This window comes from Prionailurus bengalensis, chromosome A3, assembly GCF_016509475.1.
Source record: "Prionailurus bengalensis isolate Pbe53 chromosome A3, Fcat_Pben_1.1_paternal_pri, whole genome shotgun sequence".
Lineage (NCBI taxonomy): Eukaryota > Metazoa > Chordata > Mammalia > Carnivora > Felidae > Prionailurus > Prionailurus bengalensis.
The window spans coordinates 85,552,845-85,572,786 of record NC_057354.1 but is presented as its reverse complement, the minus strand read 5'-3'; the positions used below and the strand labels follow the sequence as shown (position 1 = coordinate 85,572,786).

General features: G+C 38.4%; 1 long non-coding RNA gene across 1 annotated transcript; it reads right to left on the bottom strand.

Annotated features, from left to right (window-relative positions):
- Positions 1-3,232: 3,232 nt before the first annotated feature.
- LOC122496928 lies at positions 3,233-19,934 on the bottom strand. Its single transcript, XR_006300989.1, has 3 exons — positions 19,830-19,934; positions 19,240-19,399; positions 3,233-4,382 (listed from the first exon to the last, which is right to left on the bottom strand). It is a non-coding gene; the product is annotated as an uncharacterized LOC122496928 (long non-coding RNA).
- Positions 19,935-19,942: the final 8 nt, after the last annotated feature.

The window sequence follows — 19,942 nt, the reverse complement described above, 5'->3', positions numbered from 1 at the left end:
TATACTGATTAAATGTTGAAATGATAATATTTTGGATATATTGGGGCTAAGTAAAATCTTTTGTTAAAATTAAATTCACCTGTTCTTTTTTTTTTTTTTTTTTAATTTTTAATGTTTGTTTTTGAGAGAGAGACACACACAGAGCACAAATCGAGGAGGGGCAGAGAGAGCGAGTGAGACACAGAATCCGAAGCAGGCTTCAGGCTCCAAGCTGTCAGCACAGAGCCAGAAGTGGAGCTCGAGCCCACAAACCCAGAGATCATTACCTGAGCCAAAGTCGGATGCTTAACCGACTGAGCCACCCTAGAACCCTGTGTTTCTTTTTTTAAAAAAATGTGACCACCAGAAAATTTTAAATTACATGTGTGGCTTGTGTTGTATTTCTACTGGACAGAGCAGTGCTGAAATAGTCAGGAAGAGGAAACCACCCCTTTGCAGACTCAAAGGGAAGACTTAAGTGGAGGCAATGGTGCATGACAGGTGACATAGAGCAAGCTCTGGTAAATAACAGGGAGGGGATCAATTAATATTCTCTATTTAACATTTAGTTCCTGTTAAGGATGTAAAAGTTGACATTGAGACCATGGCTTGTCTTACACCTTCAATCAGGTATTCTGCTTTCAAAACAATGGCACTTAGTGTTCAAATCTATCAGAACTCCTCAGCGAGCCTCCACCCCCAATCTGAGCATTGTATGGCTCCTGCAGATACTCAGTCCTCAGTCACAATCTTGAGGGATTTAAGACTACTTCATTTTATTCCCAGAGCCCTTTTCCTTTTATGAAAACCTGGCCCACTGACACTATGAGTCCTTATTTAGAAAACAAGCATACAGGCATATCTTTTAAGAAAAGGAAATCTAAGCCTTCCATATATAAATGTTTAGCTGGTTTACAGTGAGCCTAAAGCTGAAATCAATATAAATGGTGTCTTGGATAGAATTCCTTAGAAGCAGAGCTTGACACAGGGACTTGGGTACACATGATTTACTAAGGCAGTGCTCTTTAGATAGGTAGGTAGGTAATTAGAGGCAGGAAGACAAGGAAGCAGGATAAGGAAGGGGAGAGATCTGAGCATGAGCATTGCCTAGGTGAAATCTAACCTTGGCCTGATCCATGGTGGGTAGTCTCTGGAGCCATGCTGTCCAATAAAAGTTACTGCTATGTTGGGAATGTTCTATGTAATTGGCACTGCCCAGTATAGTTACCACTAGCTACATATAGCCATCGAGCATTTGAAATGTGGCTAGCATAACTGACAAACTTAATTTTTAATTTAATTTAATTTAAAGAGCTACATACCGCTAATGTCTACTGCATTTGGAGAATGTAGTGCTGGAGTATAAGCCTCAAGACAGAACAGGGAGGAGGAGGCTGGCCCCTTGTGCTTTCATTGGCTGTGGGCTGCCCTAGCCTTGGTGGGAGGGTGGATGGGGCATAATTTCCCAGGCAAGGCTGTTAGCAGGGGACATTCACACTGCTGATGAGTGGGTATACTGGCCAAGTAAAGGTGATGAGGTGCACCCCAATGCCCACTACATGTTAGTTCTCAACTAGATCTCCTGACATCTTATTTTCATCCCTCCTCATGGATTCTCCAAGAACTGAACTGTAGCCATAGAATAACCTGAAGCCAACAGCTGGCCATGTGCTTCGTGCAGAACAAATCTCCTAATCCCCAGAGCTGTGGGTTCTTCTCCACTCCATTCTCAAATCTTCCCTGGAAATTCTACTGATTTGCTGGTCCCAGGAAGAGGGTCACCAAGTTTTGCATAGGTATGCAGAAGGAATTTTTCTGTGGGCTTCTGATTATTAGCTTTTTCAGCCATAGAGAGGAACTCTATTTGATTTTACAATATCTACTACAATCTTTGAGATGGCTAACCCAACAGCTCTAAAAAAAGAGAAAAACAAAACCAACTTTGCCCTTTTCCATGCTGAAGTGTCATAGATCTGAAGTTATAAATGAGGAAACCTGAGTTCATGTTTTATTTATACCTATTACATTTAATTTATGGTGTTGGAAAACATATTCAGCTTAATTTATGCAGGAATTAACTTTGGTAGAGATTAATTTTGAATCTATGGCCCCTTCCTAAAGTATATCATCTCTTTTCATAATCTTGGCTTGCAGACAGAGATGGTAGTGAGTGGGGGGGGGGAGGGGAAAGAAAGAAAAAACCATAAACAAAACCAAAAAACTTTAAAGGGGAAATACTTTAGATCCTTAAAATGAGAATAATAACATGTTTTAGAATTAGGATACCTTTAGAATTCACAGAATTTAGAATTTATATAATGGTTCTTTCTATTGAGTTCAGACATCCAGTAGGTTTTAGATGAAAATACATAAAACAGAAGAAAATAAAAAACAGGACCTTGGCACATATTAATACTTAAGAATTTAAGAATTCTGAAATATTTAATCAGTATTACACACATGTTATCTATGCTACATCTTTATAGATTACCAGGTAAGTGTGTGTGTATGTGTGTTAGGAGAGGAAAGGGATGGGAAGGAGTGGGAGATCACTGTGTCAAAAAATCAAAGGAAGGTGCCTAGCTGGCTCAATCGGTAGAGCATATGACTCTTGATCTCAAGGTCATGAGTTCAAGCACCAAGCTGGGCATAGAGCTTATTAAAAAAACAAAAACAACAACTTAAAAAATCAAAGGGAAGCACAAAATACAGCTTTGAGTCTCTGGACAGTCAAGGAAAAAAAGGGAACAATAGATATCATGCCTAATACAAGAAAGTATATTAGTTTGCCAAGAGGAACTAATTTTGGTTTTGTTTCAGAAAGTTGTCTATCTAAATAAAGAAAGCTGTTCTTTATTAAAAACAACAACAACAACAAAAAACAAAAAAAGAAAACTAGGGGCGCCTGGGTGGCTCAGTTGGTTGAACATCCTACTTTGGCTCAGGTCATGATCTCTCAGATCTAGTCACACCTGCTTCTTCCTGTTTAAGCCTCAGGAAGTCAGTGCCACTAGGTGGATAGAGAAGGAAATAAAGTGAGTTGTCTCCCACCCTTCCCAAGGCAGATGACACCCTCTTTCCACAGCCATTATGGTCTCCACCGCTGTTATGGTTTCCTTTCCTGAGCCCCTGGCACTGTCTTCACCCCAGGAGCCAGCTGGCACCCAGAACTACAGGCCACCTCTGGTGATGGGACAGGTGTGCCAAAGGAGGGCATCTGGGGAGAGGGTACCAAAAAGCACTCCCTCAATAATGGGGTCTTGTCTGTTAATTTTTACTTGAAAAAAGGCAGGGGCATTCTACCTATCTATGTGTTTTACTGGACAAAAGAAGAGAGTATATATAATATTAAGTCATCGTTCTGTAGATTACCTGACCAAGTGAGTGATTCTGGTTTGCTTCTTGACTGTGTCGTTGGCAGTTGCATGTTTAGTTCTGAAAGGGAGAACAAATCTCTGTCCTTCACCAGCACTGCACAAAAAGCAATGCAGGAAGCTTAGTCAAGTGCGCAAATCTCTACTATCAACTTTTCTGCCACATATGGGGGAATTACTGGCCCTTGAAAGCTATCACAAACAGATAAGAAGCAAGGTTATAACATGATTTGACACGGAGTTTTGACGGGCTTCACTCAGAAATGTGGAAAGTGCGGCTTTAAAGGCACCATTTCAGGAGATTAAGATTTGAAATTGTGTTGCTTTATCTTGCTGTTTTCTTTCCACAGCCTTTTCCTTAGGCCTTGCGGTGGAGTTCTTTTTTTTCTTCCTTTCTTTCCCTAGTGTACATATGAAGGTTTGCAACGCTTCACGCTTGAAGACTTGAAGAAAACTGAGTAAATTTAATATGACCAACTTCATAGTCACTGGCTCCACATGCATTTGCTTGCTGTGAAGAGAAAAGCATGTGAGGAAAATATATTGCCACTGAAGGAACGGATCTGTCTCAAGTATAATTGCTCATTTTTATCCATCCCTTGTGTCTTACCAGAGAAGATTACTAAAGAGGCTAGACCTGCAGCACAAAGCCCTCTCAGCCAGATCTTCAGGATGGGCCACATCTCTAGGCCTCCTTGTTCTCCATCCCAGGCACACCAGCAATAGCTCAGCAAACACCAATTCCCTGGGTCCCTTCTCAATTCTCTGACATTCCTTGAGCTTTTTAAAATGCTTGAGTCCCTGAGCTCTTGGCAGCTGAAACAAAACCTGAAAGAAATCCACTAAGCTCCACAGTGTGTTAAACCCCTCCAACAGCAAGAGGCGAAACCCTTCTGTTTCCAGTCATGTGGATGCTGGAGCCACTGAGCTCAGATTACTGGGTTAATGGTCTTGGAGAAATTGAGCCCAAACTCTACATCCAGAAAGGAAGAGCAGATTGAGTCCTCAGCCCAGAGCTGCTTCTATTTCCTGAAAAGAAATGAGGAAGCAATCACTCATATCAGACTTTCTAGAACAATCCTGTTTGAGCTTTCCTACAAATTTTGTGGGCTATAAAAGAGCTTCTGTCCTTATTAGAGCACATGCTCTAACTGTGGCTGGGGGTGGGAGATGGAGAGGTTGGGAAAATGTCGATCTAGCAGCTAACAGAAACTGAAGGTGGAGAACTGCTCCTATTGTTTCTGGGGGCCCACTGCAACTATTAGGGCAATGTGTTATGAGGAAGAGCTGTGGACCAGAACTGCAGTTGAAACTGGCTTATCTGTTTAGCACATTCTCAGTCTTGTCAATTAAACAGAAACCGGGGCTCTGACAAGTGTGGGGAAGGAAGAAGAATGACAAGGCATGGAGCTGGGAGCACTAGTAAAGGCTTAAAGCCTCTGGCAGCATCACATAGGTTGTGATGTACAGGCAGAGACTTTCCAAATGGCCCTGGGGACCTGGGATAGAGGTTAAGAGGGAAAGGGAGACTCAACAAAAGGAAAGTCTGGGACAAACTCTGCCTATTCCATTGTTTTGCTTAAGTCAGCCTTAGTTGATTTAGTTCTACATAATGAACTAAAAATGTTACCAGGAATAAAGAATCACCTAAGATACTGATCTCAATGATGGGACACATTGCCAGGGCCTTTGGTCAGGGTCTGGTATGGTTTTAACAATATGGCCCTAGTCTGTCTTTCTCAGTACATCATTTTTTCTACCTTCCCATCAATCCAATCCCTTGCTCTTGTCCTTACCAACTCTTCCCCTTTCCCAGGCAGACCACGCACTTACACAGCTGTGCTGAGAGTATTCTCACTGCCTGGCAGAAGTCCTCCCTCTACTGTCTAAAGAAGTTCATTATCTGTTCTTCACGTTCCCTGTCAAGTTCCTTCTATAATGACTTTCCTAGCTCCCCAGACAAAACTAATCTTGTCCTTCTTTGAATTTCCATTTTTATGCTCTCTAGCATATGTTGGATTATGATGATTTTTTCATTTGTTTTGCTCTGGTAGATCATGTATGCTTTAAGTGGAGGGGTAGGGGAAATCAAAGTTAGGTTTAGTTACCTTGTCCTGCATTAAACTAAATGAAAAGTCTGAGATATGTTAAATATTGTCTTAGTATTTGGTAGATGTTTATAAAAGGAGGAAGTAAATAGAGGTAGAGAAAGCTCTATCTTTGTTTTCAGTGTTGCATACTGGCATACATACACACACATGAATATAAATATATAGAAGTACTATGTAACATATACCATGCTAGGCAATTTTACATGGATGTTTTTATTTAAGCCTCACAAGGGTCTGTCGTAAAGGTGAGGAAATAGAAATGATTAAGGATTTAAGTAATTTGCCCAAGGTCACGTAGCTAGTAATAGAGCGTAAATTCAGATTCAGATAATCCGACTCCAGAGCCCAAGATTTCACCTGTTACTACTAGTTACCACCTTATATCATATCTATAATGGATAGCTGTTATTTTCTTGGCTGCCTGCCTGCCACTTTAAAAGCTGAAAAGTTCAGACATTGTCCCAGCCTCCTTTGCAGCTAGGATGCAGGCACTTGACCCACGCTTGACAAAACAGATGCATCTGCTGGTGACTTTGAACTGGGAGCTGGTGACATAAAGAGACAGAGACAGTGGAGAATCCAGAGGCATTGAAATGGTGGTAGCAGGAGGAGTGCCATCCAAATCCAGTGTCTGTGGCTACTGGGTGACCTGCAGCATCTGTTTGTTGTTCAGTGGTAGGGGCGGTGGTGGTGGATTTCTCACCACATTGGTTAAGTGGTGTGCTCTTGGCTGGGATCCACTTGCTGCCTAGCTCCCTTGTTTGGTCTCCTTTTCTAGCCTGGTTCAATTCTTTTTGGAATGTCCTTGAATTATTTAATAACTCAGTAACAAATATGTATAATCTTTTTTCCCCCTTTTTTCCCCACTAAGTCAGCCAGAGTTAGTTTCTGTTGCTTGTAGCCAAGACACTTGGCTGGTATAATATCCAATCCCATTGTCTTGCATATAGGTTCCTATATTCCTACCTGGAAAAAAAAATCCCACATGTGTCCAGAATTTTATGAAAGTTCAACTGAGTAGAGGATGAAGGTGGCAGATTGTGTATCATTGGGAAGAATGATTTCTAGCTCATCTATCTGACTACCTATTTATGATGCATATTGCAGTTTGCATGGATGAATTGCATGGGGAATTTTCAGTATGTTGCTACTATACTAGAATCCAGAAATGGATTTTTACCTTCCAAGTAAATTTGATGTCCAGGTCTAACTCTGATTTCCAGGTCTAATTCTAAAACATTTGTAATGAATTTAGCTTTTGAATAATAATAAGAAAAAATACTAAATATCTTTCCTGCTCATTACATGCAAAATGGCTTCCCCAAACTGTAGTACTTATGAAACTAAGATCACAGAGGAAGTTGAATTGCTGAATTATTTAATATAATCTGACTCATTAGAATCTTAGTTTCTGATATGGAAGAAGATATGATAGCTTACATAAAGATTATCGATAAATTCCAAAATGAAATTCACTTTGAAGAGAATGAAATGTGGTTGGGTGTAACTAATCTCTCTGTCCTAATTCAATGAGGGAGCTGAGTTTGCAGTTTGACAAAGGGGTTATAATTACAAGACATCTTGGAACTTCTGGAAGAAGCTACTGCTTCAGATTGCCAAGTGGCCCACTGAGATGTCAGATACTAGACACAAATAAACCTTACAGAGGCCAGAGGTTTGACCTTGGTAAGTCTAGACATACTAACATGATTATCATCACTCTAATCAGATTATAAAGTAAACACACACTCTACAAAGCAAAGAATCTCATGGGGTTATTTACAGGATGATGAAAAGCTGCTTTCTATCTTTACTGAGGACATAACAGGAAGATATGGGGTGGTTTTTAGCATGAGAGACTTTGGGATGATTAATGGTTTTGAACCAGGATTAATTTGGAGACATTTTTGGTGGAAAGGGAAGGGAGGCGTTACTGGCATCTAGTGGGTAGAAGCCAGGGATGCTGCTAAACACCCTATAATTCACAGGACAGTCCCCACAACAAAGAATTATCTGGCCCCCAAATGTCCAATAGTGCCAAGTTTGAGAAACCCTCAGTTAGACATAAGAAAGAAATTTCTGAGTCTGAAATTATATAAATAGTGGAATGGGTTTACAGGTCCAGGACTAGTGTGAGTAGAGTTAAGTAGTTGCCTTAGGGTACAAAATTTAAGTCCCAAAAAATATCAGTTATCAAGATAAATAATATTTAAAAAAAAAACAAAGTCAATGCAAAAAAAAATCTATGATGAACAATATAACAAAATTTTAAATAAAGATAGGATTCAACAGGGAAGGGATTTGGGTATACAAAGTTGAAATATTATTTATTTTGACTACTGAGGCTTTGGCAACTCCTTCACCTGGCCCCTTTTAAGTTTGTGCCTGAGGCAAGTGCCTCACTCCCCTCATCCTAGTCCTGGCCTGTTGGATTATTAAGGGCATGCAATTGTTTTAGCTAATGGGTGATTTGATTAGTTTATAACTAAACTGGGGTTAGTAAGGTCTCATAAAGTTAAAGAAGAAGGCCTTTCCAGGTCTAGAATTTTAGATCTTAGTGACTACATTAAGTAAGGAAGCAATTCATTTATTAAACCCCATAGAATTTCCCTAACATGGGTTTTTAATTTCTCTGATTTATAGCCTGGCCTTGATTAGCCAAGATCACCTTCATTATGAATAGTAATATATGAATGGCATCCCAAAGAAATATGTGGCATTAACTGTGGTCTTAAGCAATACTCATCTGTTGTAACTCACCCTTCCAGAAAAACAATCCTTGTATGACTTTTCCATTTTACTTAGCAAGTAAACTATTCCTGCTTCTTATCCTCTCTTCTCCCCAATCCCACTTCACCTCAAAATCAACTAAATATTCTTTTCTGGGCTCCATTGATTTTGACATTATTTTATATTACTTGTCCCTTTTGTCTCCTAGAATGCCCTAGATAGAATTTTTTAGGGGCCGGAGGAGAATATTTTAAGTATTTTTCCTTCTAATTGGTTGGGGAAATATCTATAATTACTAAGTTTATGTATGTGGTATATAGAGTACTCACAACATAAGGCTGACCCCCTCAGAAATGTCAGATGAAAGATTCAAAGATAATTTACTATTCTGAGCAGGGCAAGATAGACAGTTATAAAAAATTACAGTAATATTACTAATTAGGAGAAATGTGGTCTTGGATCCATACCAGAACAAACACTCTAACCATTATAGATTGCTTACTATTAATCTCCCTGGTTTCCGTCTATGTGTGGCTAGCCTATTAGAGTACCTGTATTCAGCAAATGTACTCGTGCATAAAGTAACTGGATATGGGACCTACCACTTCCCCACATCCTGTCACTTAATCTGACATATGTACAATTCCTTTTGATCTATGTTAACCATCTTTATCTCAATGCACATCTCAGCTTCCTATCTGTTATTTTACAAAATGCTTTAATCAGAGGGTAGCAACAAGTTGGGTTGAATTACAAGGTTTGGGTTTAGGATTTTTTTTTCCATTCTGTTAAAAACAAAGCAACATCAAACTTGGGCTCCTTCTTCCCAACCACGTAGTCATTGCTATTGTGATGAGCTATTTTGAGTTTATTTCTTGAGAAAAGAACAGAAAGAAAGAAGAGAAAAAGGACCTAAGGGACTAAGTGGTATATGGGTAGATGAAGAATAATTCTAATATTAATTGAATTGCCAAAGCTAGACATATCCAAATGTTTTCTTCCTTTGTCTCCTTTTTCTTTTATTTTTAATTTGTGGTCCAGCGGTAAACAGAAGTTCATGTGCATTTGTCTACTACTTAAGTAAAGGATGCATTTAATTGTCTAGGATTTGGGACTCTGAGCTGCCTAGATGTGTGCGTTCCAGAAAATCTACCAGAAAGAGCAGTACAGAGCACTGAGTGGAATGCATTTTGCCCTCGGGAAGAAGTCCTTTTAGTATTATGCATTTTGACTAAGGACAGGTCATAGGATCTAAATTGTATGTGGCTAGGTTTTTCAATCCACAAAATGGTGATGGCAATGTTTAAAGCTTCCTTTATAATAAACTGTATACATGAATATTAACTTTGTGGGCTACCTATTGTTCTGTTGCAGAAAAAACAAAACAACTATGTTCTTTAGAGAATTTTAGCTAGACCTTGAAAGAAAATCAAATGAGACAAATGGGGTGTTTGTTCTCTTTTCTAAATACAGAATACTTTTTCTCTAAACAAATGTTACTCTACCTATTTTTATAATATATCCTGGTCAATTGTCCAGTTAATTTTCTTTCTTTTCAAGATTATTATATATATATTTTTTATGATAGACTTCCAAGTGAAAAGAAAACAGCTTTTTAGAAAGTATATTGAAATGAAGCATGATATTCTATTGATGGGGCTAGTTAATCTAGCCATTGACTCAACAGGTTTGGGTTTATAACCGGTGAAGATATTTTTAGTTCTTAGGTAGAAATGAAATGATCAGGTCTTTCAAGCAACCACTTGCAGGACTTAGACACTAAAGCTTGAAGAGATGGGAACTCTGAAGAACCGCTGAGAAAAACAGAACATATTCCTGAGGGTCCCTTGGAGACAAGTTGCAAGAGTGGTACCAAGATGGATTTATCATCTTGTTTTGTGAATATCAGAGAAGGAAAGAGGACATTTGCAAAGCATTTCCATGCTTCTCACCACACAGGGTATTGCAGCAGAAGATTCTGCTTATAGTCAGTGCTCAATAAATGAGATGCCAAGAATAAGGCTCTTAAAGGTTATGTGAGGGCTTGATGTGAGTTAATATGTGAGATTCTGGTTCTTTGCCGTATCTGGTGGGTTCTTTGTGTAGTTATCAAGCTTTAAGGACTAATGACTTTGAGACAGGGAACTAGAAGTACTGTGGAGTCATTGCTTCTAATTATGCTTCTTAAACATCTTATTTTTGCTGTTTCAAACATCTATTTTATGTTTTGCTTTTAGTACTGACACTTCAACATTGTCCCCTTCTAGAGGGGTGGAGAATATAGGGCAAAGTCAAGAAGTCTTTTCTACTGTGAATGTCCCCTCCTGTTCCTTGAAGAAGGGTGAGGAATCCGGAACAGAGTGTGATGCCAGGGTTAAGACAGAGCAACAATTACACATGACAGGTAAGGAAAAGTTTCAAGTCCAAATACTTATTAAGTAGTGAACACAATTATTTAAGATCACAAGAACTTCACACTATTTTTTCTCCTTAAAAATGACATTTTGAGGGGCACCTGGGTGGCGCAGTCGGTTAAGCGTCCGACTTCAGCCAGGTCACGATCTCGCGGTCCGTGAGTTCGAGCCCCGCGTCAGGCTCTGGGCTGATGGCTCGAAGCCTGAAGCCTGTTTCCGATTCTGTGTCTCCCTCTCTCTCTGCCCCTCCCCCGTTCATGCTCTGTCTCTCTCTGTCCCAAAAATAAATAAACGTTGAAAAAAAAAATTAAAAAAAAAAAAAAAGACATTTTGATTTGATTATGTAGCTATTAATTTTAAAAAGGAGCCGATATTGGAAACATTAACCTGGAACTGTATTTTTCTGTTGCTTTATATTAAAAAAAAAAAAGACTATAGTGAATCTCTGTGTGAACTTCAGCCATGAGATCTGAACCAATGATGCTCTAGAGAGCAAAGAAAAGTGGGAAAATGTTCAGATAAATGTTGACTGAAATAGTAGAGATGGGATCCTTTGTGAAGAAATAAGACACTCTAGCATTTCTTCAAGTGTGTTTGTTTGGTCCAAATCAGTTATAAGGGTGGTTGTGGAGGTGCTTTAAAAATGACCCTGCTCCTCAGTGGTCTTGAGAAGAATCAAGGCCACAGACTGCAGTGAAAGATTTTCCAGGTAACATTGGAACATGTTTGGAAATACAGCTTTAGAATTCCTTCAGCCTCAGAGGACTGGCTCAGGGCAAAATCTCCAAACAAAACAAATTACTAAACATCCACAATGGAATAAGAAATGCTCCCTTAAGGTGTGTTTAATTGAGCCATTAATGCACAGTGAGGAGCGGCCCAAAGCACTTGCATTTCAACCTCCTGGCTCACTCACTTGGGCATACTAGGCATGTCAGCACAGCCTCGTAAAACACAACCAATTGTCTCTTATTCCTTAATTAACATCTTGTAAAGTTGACAATATGATTATGATTGAATTGAGCCAGAAATGAATTGGTACTTTTATCTGCATATAACATAGCTTCCTCTTGGGAACTAAAGGGGTAGTGTGGATAGGAAGGGAGCTGCCCACTGTGTGAAGAAAAGCAAAAATTGTGTTATCAGAAGCTCTGTAAAACCTTTAAAGAATAACAAAGTAAGTGGATCTTAAAGGCTCTATAATACTTAATTTAATCAGCTTCCTCCTCTTTAGCATAAGACTGGCTGTGTATATAGCACTAAGGCAGAGTAGGAAGAACCAAGTGCCAGGTGCAATTTTACCTTCTTTTTATAGATTATCTCATCTAATCCTGCAAACGAATTATGAGGATGTTACAATTATCATCTCCTTTTCAGGGAACTAAAGCACAGAGAGGAAAAGTAACTTGTAGAAGTTCACACAGCCAGAAGTTCTGTGCTAAGGTTACCACCTGGAATTCTAACTTTATAGTTGTGCTTTGTACCATTATACCACACTGAGTTTTGTCTACTAACTTTTTTTTTTTTTTTTTTTTAACTAAGCTTTATGCCCAATATGGGGCTTGAACTCATGACCCTGAGATCAAGAGTTGCATGCTCTACGGACTAAGCCAGCCAGGCAACCCCCTGCTAAACTCTTAAAGCACTGTGTCTCAAGTTGGGGTCCAAAGGCAAATTTTCCTGGACTCAAATTCTGTGAGAATTAGCATTTTTAATGGTCTAATATTTTGTGACAATCTGAAAAAAATTAACATAAGCATGTTTGGGGAACCATGTTATAATTGGGTATGGGCATGTGTTGTGACTTCTTTTTGCCTATGTAAATTCCTGCCTCCTGTGAAGCCACAGACTGTGGGAGAGAGGGATTTAGTCATTAAGGTCACATGCTTCTGACAGTCATGACATCATGGAAGAAAATCTCTAAATACAGTTTGTATTCCTTGTTTATTTCTCTGTTGGGAACTTTTCCTTTTTTCATTGTTTGCCAATTCTCATTGGCTATTTTGTTTCCTTAATTTTTTAATGTACTTACAGTGTAGGAAAAGTGGAGATACAGGGTTCCCTGCCTTCCCAACATTAATTATCTGTATTCCTACAGTTATGAGGCTGAATATTTTATCTAAAATAAATAAACAAACAAACTTGTAAAATTAGTCTTCCCTCAAACATCTCTCTCTCCCCACTTACTCTAGAGTCTATCACCTTCCAAATGCCCAGTGTGGGAAAAGCAGGTTGACTGCAAAGTGCCATCACAAATATTGCAAAGGATGCTATATTTTAGTTGAGCAAAGTGATGGAAAAAATGGAAAGTCATGGACAAATGAGGACCGGCAGAGTTAGACTAGTTATCATTAAAGAGGAGAGAATCTACAAGGATTATGATAGGATAGGTGCTTTAAAAGAGAAAGATTTGTCTCCAGGGACTAAGAGAGGCCCTTGGGAAAATTGGTACAGTCTTCACATATTTCTGCACAAATGAATCTCTTCGTGGTTATGTCATGCCATCCAACAATTTTGAAGTACATTTTTAATTTTGGAATATGTTAGATTTATAGAACAGTTGCAACTATAATACAGAGGTCTTGTCTCTACCTCTTACCAGTTTCCCCTAATGTCAGTTCTTAACTTACCAGGATACATTCGTCAAAACTAAGAAATTGACTCTTACACATTACTTTTAACTAAACTCCAGCTTTTCAGATTTCACCAATTTTTCCAATTTTTTTTCTGTTCCAGGATCCAATTCAGGATACCACATTGTATTTAGCATCTCATAATTTTGTTGGAAATATTTTAAACAAAAATCCCAACCAATATTTGAATCTGTCCTTCTTCATTCTAAGAATTAGTGTGTTGCAGTTATAAGCAGAATTTTGCTAATATATAATAAAGTAAGTTTTTAATAATATTTTTTCTTCCAATTTTCAAACTGTAGTACAAATCAAGACATTTCTTACACAATTTACTACCAAATTTTATTTTAACTATGTTACTTTAACTGATTTTATCATCCTACTATGTTTAGATGACTACCATAGTTGGCTACAGGGGCTTCTTTAAAGTATGCAAAATAGGTTATTAGGATCTGTGGAAAAAAGGAATAAGTAAGTTTGCTGTCTGTATAATCAGTAGAACTGTGTACAATGCACATATTCATTATTTGAGCTAAAAATTAATTAATAAATTAATGAAACAAAAATAGTTTTGATGCATTACAGAATGCTCACATGAATACCTGGACAGTAATGCATTGTCAGACGGTAATTACTCTCTGCCTTCCTCATGACACACAGATGTATACCTTCAAACAGACACGCAGCATTATGATAAAAAAATAAAGTTTTCATCTATTTCAGCAGTATTATATTTCACCACTATTACTTTTATAATATTATGAAATAAGCCCCACTGAATATGTAGTTTATATATTGGGGGTAAGTTACCTTTACAGTTTTTTTTTTTTTCACCTTTACATTTTTTGGTTTAATAAATAACTCTTAATGTCTAGGAGAATTAACACTTTCCAAGAAGCCAAACTTACTCCTCTTCTGTTTCACATATTTTTAAGAACTGTGGCCATTAGCTAGTGCCAAAGTTGTGTGATTGGGGCATACAACTCTATATATTTATTTCTCTGGTGTTTGAATTCAGCTAAATTGGCCTACTCCTGATCCTGACTGGGCTCACTTGTGTGTCTGGGCATGAGCTGTAAGACAGCTAGTTTGGCTGGGCTTAATGAGATGACTGGGTTTTGCTCCATGTGACTCTCACCTTCCTCCTAGGACAATGGGCTAGCTGGGCCTATCTTTCTCATTGTGATGGCAGAAGCATAACAAAGCAAGCCCAGATTTTCAAGCTTCCTCTTGCATCATATCCATTAGTATTCCATTGGCCCGAAAAAGCAAATGGCCAAACTCATAATCATGGGGTGGGAAAATAAACTCTAAATCCTGACGGGAGGAATAGCAAAGTCATCTGGAAAACGGCACAGACACAGAGGGCTGAAAATGCATTGACCTGTTTCTTTCAACAGTTTTGCCTTCTCATAACAGAGACCCATCTTACAATGTTGAAAATGAGGTAGGGCCTGGCCTTGTAAGGAATACATATAGAAACATTTTCAAAGCCTTAACTTGCAAACTATAGCACCTCATTTCTGTCATAAAATTTAGGAAAGGCAATTAGTAGTTTGGAAATTATGATTTTGCAGATTTTATAGACTAGGTACAGAGTGCTTAACTGAATCACACATGTCCACACCATTGATGAGGACTGATTTCTGAGTCATGGATCATCTAAAAATGCCCTTTCCCTTTACATCCTTGATTGTCATTCCTTGATCACTATTCTTCATGTGGGAATGGCAGGAGCCACAAAGCTACATGCAATTCATAGAATTGATTCATTCTGAGTAATAAATATATTTATTTTCATTATGCCTATAAACATTATTTTTTTTTTGGGAGGACGTTATTATGTGGCAAGGTTTCAGGGTATTTTTAAGGAGTATGACAGGAATCAATTTCTTAAATAAGCACTGAATTATCAGTTATTTGTTCAATTGGCTAATTCTAGGAAGGTTTTAAAATCCTGTCTTTATTCCATTTTTTAAAGAAGTTTTTAATGTTTATTTTTTGAGAGAGAGAGAGAGAGCATGAGCAGGATAGGGGCAGAGAGAGAGGGAGACACAGAATCTGAAGTAGGCTCCAGGTTCCGAGTTGTCAGCACAGAGCCTGATGTGGGGCTCAAACTCACAAACTGTGAGATTATGACCTGAGCCAAAGTTGGATACTTAACCGACTGAGCCACCCAGGTGCCCTTATTCCATTTTTTTAATGTAAATAACTTAGGAAAATAAAGCACTGTGAAGTGAAGATGAGTGTTATGGTCTGAATGCTTGTGTCTGCCCCAAAATCATATGCTGAAATCCTAATGCCCAAGGTGATGATACTAGAAGCTGGGCCCTTGGTGGGGTGATTAGGTCATGAAGGAGGAGTCCTTATGATGGGATTAATGCCCTTTTTAACAAGGTCTGAAAGAACTCCCTTCTGCCTTCCCTAAGTGAGGACACAAGAAGTTGACAGCCTAACACTGGAAGACAGCCTTCACCCAACCTTACTGGCACCCTGATCTCAGACTTTCAGACTCCATAATTGTGGGAAGTAGCTTTCTATTGTTTATAAGGCACCCAGTCTGTGGCATTTTGTTATAGCAGTGTGAAGGGACTAGGACAATAAGGGAAGAAGTGTAACTTTTTTGTGTATTTAGAATGACTTATGAGCTGACAACCTAGCTTAAATTTTCCCATTCCACCAGATGTTTCAAATGAATCAAATATTCTTTGAGACCCAGAAAACAAAACCAAACAACAACAACAACAACAAAAAAAAAAGGAAAGGAAGGAAAAAGCACAAACAGAAAGAAGAGGAAGTGGTTTATTTATTTAGGTTATTTAGATAAACAGTAGAGATGGCGATAGCATCAATTGCTTATTCCCTAGAATCTCTTACCCTTGGCTTCAAGATAGAATATTCTTAACATCTGGGTATTCTTCCAGGGTGTCATGAAACACTAATGACCTCCCCTGCGCTAAGCCTAATTTGCTCCTAAATTCTTATTGTCTGGAATATTTCTGTTTCTTATAGCAGGAGTCAAATCAGGTGGAGTTAGATTGCAGATTGTCTTCTGAGCTAGCAAGTCAGGGCCCCAAGTGGAGCCAGGCATACATGCAGGGATTTCCATCCTTTAGTACCTACCTGTCTGAGCAAAGCTTACTCTCCATCAGTCCCTCTCCTGCAAGGCTGGAAGATGAGTGGAGTGTGGGGAGGCTCAGTGGCAGAGCAGCCTCACCTGCTTATTTATTCTCACTATCTAGCCTGAGAAGAAGGGAGAGAGTGATTTGGCTACTTTTGGCTCAATGATTAAAAAATGAGATTAATGAAACGTTGAAAAAAAAAAATAGAGTTAAAAAAAAAAAAAAGGGGCGCCTGGGTGGCGCAGTCGGTTAAGCGTCCGACTTCAGCCAGGTCACGATCTCACGGTCTGTGAGTTCGAGCCCCATGTCGGCTCTGGGCTGATGGCTCAGAGCCTGGAGCCTGTTTCTGATTCTGTGTCTCCCTCTCTCTCTGCCCCTCCCCCGTTCATGCTCTGTCTCTCTCTGTCCCAAAAATAAATAAACGTTGAAAAAAAAAATAGAGTTAAAAAATGAGATTAATGAATGAGAATATGCTTCCAAATGCTGGTGTGGACAAGTTCAGTTATTTTTTAACTCATGATATATGAAACAAAGATAGAAACAAAGCTTACTACTGTAATTGTTAACGTTAGTATAATCTGCAGTTTACTTTTCAAAATTGAGGGAGGGCATTGGGGTGGCAACAGGCAATATTCTGCAAAGTAATATTTCGCAGAACATAGACCATAACCTGTGGTAATTTTTTCATCCCAGGTCCTTAAAACTCACAAACAAGATGGGAATTTTGTAAACAACCCACCCACAGAGCAAAACTGCTACATTTCAGAGAAGGCTCTTCCTCTCTGGTCTCCCATCCATCTTCCTTCCTCCTGTCCTTCCTCCCTCCCTTTCTTTTCCTCTTTCTTCCTTCCTTTCTTTCTTTCTTTCTTTCCTTCCTTTCTTTGTATTTTACATTTAGCAACTTGTAATAATAATACAATACACTTTCTCATACCATTCACCTAGATTCACCAATTATAAACCACTTTGCACATTTGATATCTCTCTTCAACATAATTACTATTATTGTTACTATTAGTATTTTTTGAAATCATTTGAGAGTAAATTGAAGACAACATGGCCCTTTACCCCTAATCTAAATATTTTAGCATGCATCTCTTGGGAGCAAGAACATTCTCTAACGTAATCATAGTGCAATTTTCAAACACAAAACATTTAACATATATTTAATACATATATTTAATTTTATATTCAATATAAAATCTATATTCAATTTCACTAACGGCCCCAATGATATTCTTTATAGAGTTTTTCTTCTTCACTGATTTGGGATTCAATCCAGGATCATGCATTGCCTTCTGCTGCTGTGTCTCTCTAGTTTCTCAATCTAGGACAGTTTCTCTTTTTTTCCTTTCATTATTCATGACATTAACACTTCTGAAATAGAATTTTTTTAAAGAATGTCCCTCACTTTGGGTGTGTTTAATATTTTCTGAGGATCAGATTCAAATAATGCCCTTTTGGCAGGAATAATACATTAAATGATGGTGCAGTATTTCTTAGTGCATCATGAAAGGAGGCATGTGATGTCAGTTTGTCTCATTAGTGGTACTAAAATAGAACAACTGGTTCTATATCTAACAGATTTTGCTATTGTAAGATTACCATTTTTACTTTCGTAATTCAAAAATAGTCTGTGATGAAGTGTTTTAAGGTGGTGTAAATGTCCACCTCTAAATCAAACTTTCACCTAATAGTTTTAGCATCTACTGACGAATCTCACCTGAGATTATTATTATGCTGGCTGTAACAGTGATCTTCATATGTTATCATTCAGAAGTTAGAAAAAAATTATAATATTTTACTCTGATATTAATTGGGAGCCTGATTTTGTGATACATAGTTTGAATACTAAGATCTAAGAAACTCCCTAAATTCAACATCAGAATTTTCTTTTTTGATCAACACTGGAATTTTCTCACTTCCTTCTTTTTTAGAGATAATATTGTATAGTGATAATTACTGTTACTAATAATTAATGTTTATTAAATGCTTACTCTGTGCTGAGCACTGTGGAAAGCACTTTTGGTGTCTCATCTGACACATAGTTATTATTAGACTCTATTTTCCCCCATGAGAATATTAAGGATCAGAGGCTAGTAACTTGACTAGGGTCACATAGCTAGTTTGTCCCAGCTACTTTTGCATACCCTGCCATTATTTCTACTGTGAAGTAATAAAATGGGAATTGATCTACTCTGGGAATGTTGTCAGTGCCTTTATCTTCCAGTTCCAAGGCCAGCTATATTGTTATATATCGAGTCTCTTTTCTTGCAGCCAAGAGCTGGAGTATTCACTAGTACTGAGGTGAATTCAAGCCTCTTGATGTGAAATGGAATAAAAGAAACTGTGAGGTAGCATAAGGCAGTGGTTTTCAAATGCTATCCGGAGGCATTCCCCCTGCCCCCCACTCCTGTGACGGGGGATTTTGGATAACTTTTTTTTTCTTCTCCTCCCCATTCCCCTACTCCCGCCAGTTTTATTGAGATATAGTTGACTTATAAAACTATATCAGTTTAAGGCACACAATATAATAACTTCATATATCTATGTCTATATCTATCTATATCTACAAAGTTAGGAACATAAAAATGATGCTGTTAATCACTTACAGTAGTCCCGACCTCATCCTTAGAGAATATGGTCCAAGACCCAGCAGCACCACCCCACCCAGCAGCTCCATGCCTGAAACTGCAGACAGTACTGAACCCTATATATACTATTTTTTCCTATACACACATACTTGTGATAAAGTTTAATTTGTAAATTAGGCACACTAAGAGATTAACAACACTAGTAATAAAATAGAACAATTATAACAATATACTGTAATAAAAGCCATGTGAATGTGGTCTCTCAAAATACCTTATACTCACCCTTCCCGTGATGGTGTGAGATGGCAAAATGCCCAGGTGATGAGATAAAGTGACATGAATGATGCAGGCATTGTAATATGGTGTAAGGCTACTATTGACCTTCCAATAATTCTTCAGAAGGAGGGTCATCTGCTTCCAGACTGAGGTTAACCTCAGGTAACTGAAACCAAGGAAAGTGAAACCACGGTAAGAAGGACTACTACTACATTTTCAATGAACAGTTTTTCCTCTCATATACTGGCTGTATTTATTAAAATATAGTTTTGTTCATTGAAACTAATAATGAAAAATCTGGAGTCGTATTTTGCCTTTTCCCCATTTTTGAAGAAATTCATTTTTTGCTGTATTTTACGAAGGCATTTTTATCAATGAATTGTAAAAATAAAGAACCTGTGCTTTCGCCACAGATAATTTGGGAGTCCGCTCTAGAAGGTTAATTTTGAGGTGGGCGAAGGGAGTGTAGTAAGAACCAGGGTCCCGGAACCAGCTTAAACAAAAATAAAAACCTGACCAAAGCTTTAGCAACTAACATCGTTTTCTGGTTTAATACGCTCAACTTGTATTACGGCGGGTGTCCGCCGAGTACAAACCTAGTAAAAAGTAACCGCTTCCCGCCGCAACTCCCTGCACAGCTTTGGCCTGAGGCTCTTGAGAGTTTAGGCTAGGGAAAAGGAGCCAGCGGGGCGGGGCGAGCAGCGTGAGG